We start from the raw sequence: 3,855 nt of genomic DNA on the forward strand, positions 1-3,855 counted from the left end.
CACTTTAGACAGCCCTGCCCGATGGGAAGTCAGGCCCTTCTCGTAGATGAGGAGACTGAGGCTTAGTGTTCCCATGTGTTGGTTGGAGGGAGAGTTCGGTGCTGGTGTGATGGAGAACAGCATGTGCAAAGGTCCAAAGCTGAAAGAAACCTGGCAAAGGAGAGGAAGGGAAGGGGGAGCTGTGCTAAGGCCCATTTCAAAGACAAGTCTGCCACGTATAGAATCGCTAGGAAGAAGTTAAGGGTTTGGTCACTAATTAATCGTGTACTAGAAAGTTCACTCTCACTAAAATGTGGAAAAAAAAATATTTAAATGGATAAAAAAGAAGAAAGAGTTCACAGACCTGGAAGAGAAAGAAGGAGAGCTCCAACCAGGATATTGGCAGCTCAGGTGGAGAACAGATCATTTTGAGAGGATGTGTAAGTAAATGGATAAGGCTTATTCGTAGGTTGGGTGAGGATGGCCAAGATTAAGGGAGACGAGGTGTTGAGTATGATTTTGAGGTGTTATACTATCAAAACTGAGCAGAACATGGAAACTTTTTTAAACAAAAAGTTATGTAAAAAGAATAAAAAGTAAAGAAAATATCAAAGCTTGGGTTGATTGAGAAAACAGACTCTGAGGCTGACTTTTGCTTGCAGGCTATTTAGTGGGGAGTCATCCATCATTGGTTGGTTCTTGTATGTGCCCTGACCTGGGATCAAACAGACAACCTTGGCATATAGGGATGACACTCTAACAACTGAGCAACCCGGCCAGGGCCTATGGATAGATGCTGCTAGTTTACGTCTGAGGCCTGTTTATTTTCAAACAAAAGACCAAGAGAGTATTTTATAAAGGTGCTGGTTGGGGAGCTATCGTGTGTGGACTTAAAGAGCAGAGATTAACCAATAAATGAGCTCAGAGGGTATTAAAAAATCAATCCCAAGAGTATTGTTAAAGATAGTTATTTCTTGAAAAGTGGCTTTCAGCTACCAAATTCACCTCAGATGATAGTAAAACCTTGAGATTCATCAGCTTCATTCCATTGGATCAAAACCAGTTAAGTTTTGTTGAGAAATTTTGCTTTCTTTAGAAATTCTACTGAGCTTTGCTAAACCTTGCTTCTGGGGCTTATAATATCTTAACCTCTAGCCTACTTTGTGCCTATCACTGTAGGCATTTTAAAGGCGATAGAAATAGGGGAAAAAATCAGTTTTTAACCTTAATGAAGTTTTAGTTTTGAAGGAGTAACTGACAACCTTTACTCACACTCATACCCATACCATCTACCCCCAAAACCAGAGCTACCCTGGGGTGGGATGAATGGAATCAGCCCTCGCTCCCTCCAGGCTGTGGCGATGGTACACGTGCAAGTGCTCCTTAACCCACCATAAATCAGCTGAGTGTATCTTATAAATAAATGCATCAGAAAAGCAGCCACAACCTTGCTTGTTCAGCTCCACAGGCATCAGGAAACTCGAAAATATGAAGTCCTACTCACAAGCCCCGACTGGGGTAGCACCAGCTCTGCAAAACAGGTGCGAAATGCAGACTTTCTCACGGGAGATGTATAATCTTATTAGTTCCAAGCCGCAGCAAACTGAAGTGCCTGATTAAACATTCCCACTTTTAGATGTGCTCCAGCACCTGTGAGATGTGTTTCTCTTTCGCTCCAGGAGTTCTAAGTGACCGGCCCTGCGTTATTGATTTTTATTTTTCCATTTAAGAAACGTGCAACAGGAAAGCCCATAAATGTGTTCTAAACCCTCTTAAACCAGGCATAAAATCTTTTTGCAAAACAAAAAAGCGAAAAAGTCATTTCTTGATAACTACCCTCCTGCACAGAGCAGGCAGAGATCTAGAGGGTTGTGAATTAGTTCACCTCAGCCACTTCCAGCATCCTACTATATATGTCTCCACAGATATTTTCACACACACACACACACACACCCGAGCTGACAAATCATGGCAGAGAGGCAAAATTTGGGACTGTAATTTATTTGATTCTTGGTTCCATAAAATAATTACTTTCATTTCTTATACATTTATTGTCTTTATTTTTATTAGAGCATCAGATAGCTAAACAATCCTGGGTTTGGGGGAGGGTTTGTTTTGGGGTGTTTGTTGGCATTTACTTCTTCCTGTGTGTTTGCTTTGTCTGCCAGCTTTTTGCTCTACTCCTCCGCATCTCTGTCCGCCTCTCGAGCTCTGTCTGTTCCCAGGGAATAGTCACTCTCTTTCTCTATATCAGACAGATACTTGTTGGAAAATTTTACAATGTCTTGCCCTACTCATCAACCCCATCTTCCCCCACACAAGAGGTGTTAATATGGTTTGCTTGTGAGAGGTGGCTTTGTTATTTTTTTAGGCTGAGTTTATGTTCTATGTCAAGTTTAGTCTCACTTCTCTACAGCCATATTTTAATCATCAATATAGTTTTTATCTTTACCATACATAGCTAAGTAAATATATTCATGTGAATGTATATGTATTCATAATTAAAACAATGGCTTTTATACCACTGCTTCCCACCTGGAATCTCAACCATAAATGTAATCACCATTAACCATTTCTGACTCTAGTGCTTTGGTAGTGAACTCATACTTTTTTAGGAAATGCTCCTATCTCTATTTCTTGTTTTATCTACTGATGAATTGTCTTTGTTTTATATATTTTCCCCATCTCTCATTTTTCTATTTTAAAAATATGTTTTTATTGATTAGAGAGAGAGAGAGAGAGAGAGAGAGAGAGAGAGAGAAGAGGGGGAAAGAGAGAAACATTGATGAGAGAGAACCATCTATTGGCTGCCTCTTGCACACCCACTACTGGGAATCAAGCCTGGAACTGAGGCATGTGCCCTGACCAGGAATTGAACCTGTGACTTCTTGGTGCATGGGGTGATGCTCAACCCCACTGAGCCACACCGGCTCGGCCACAATATACTTTTTCCACTCAATAATTTATTTTCATGAAAGTTTGATGTTAGCACATTTTATCTACTGTTTCAATGCTTAGTCAATACCTTTTATTGCTGACTTATGATGATTTTGTACATTAAATTGTTACAGCTTAAGCAGAATACTGAAAGTTTTGATGCCTTTTAGATGTGAGTAGGTCTGCCTGTGGACACAGGTAGAAGCTACACAGAGGGCTTGAAAGAACTCTGGTTCAGTAAGTCATCTTTATCGTTCCTAAATTAACTGCAGAACATTTCCACTATTCTTCACTCTGAGGTAGAATTTGGGAAAAGTCCAGGTTTTCCAGTGACTCACAGTCATTCTGACAGTGAATCATCTTTAGGAGACTTTGCTAATCAATATAGGTTAATTAAGAAAAAACACCAACACCCCTTTTCTTGGACAACTCATTTACTGGGTTCTGGCCAATAGCTTCAGGGCTGGTCAGCATGAGAGGCAGTTTCAGAAGGGATAGTTCTCAGAGGAATAATAGCTAATGATTCCCGTAACTTCCAAATCACATAAGTTTCACTCATGACCTCACTTTCATGACCTTATTTGTTATAAAAAGGACTCCTAGAGAAATTACTTAATATTTACCACTGTTTCACAACATGGCATTGACTGAAACCAGGCCAATGCAATCTGAGGAAAAAGCAGAATGGCCTGGCTGGTGTGGTTCAGTGGTTGAGCATTGACCTATGACCCAAGAGGTTTCCAGGTTCAATTCCAGGTCAGGGCACATGCCCAGGTTGCGGGCTCAATCTCTGGTGGTGGTGGTGGGGGAGGTGGGGCGGTGTGCGGGAGGTAGCCAATCGATGTGTCTCTCTCATCAATATTTCTATCTCTCTATCCCTCTCTCTTCCTCTCTCTCTAAAATCAATAGAAACATATTTAAAAGAAAAAAGGAAAAAAA

This window comes from Myotis davidii, unplaced genomic scaffold (genome assembly GCF_000327345.1).
Source record: "Myotis davidii unplaced genomic scaffold, ASM32734v1 scaffold107, whole genome shotgun sequence".
In the NCBI taxonomy this organism is placed as follows: domain Eukaryota; kingdom Metazoa; phylum Chordata; class Mammalia; order Chiroptera; family Vespertilionidae; genus Myotis; species Myotis davidii.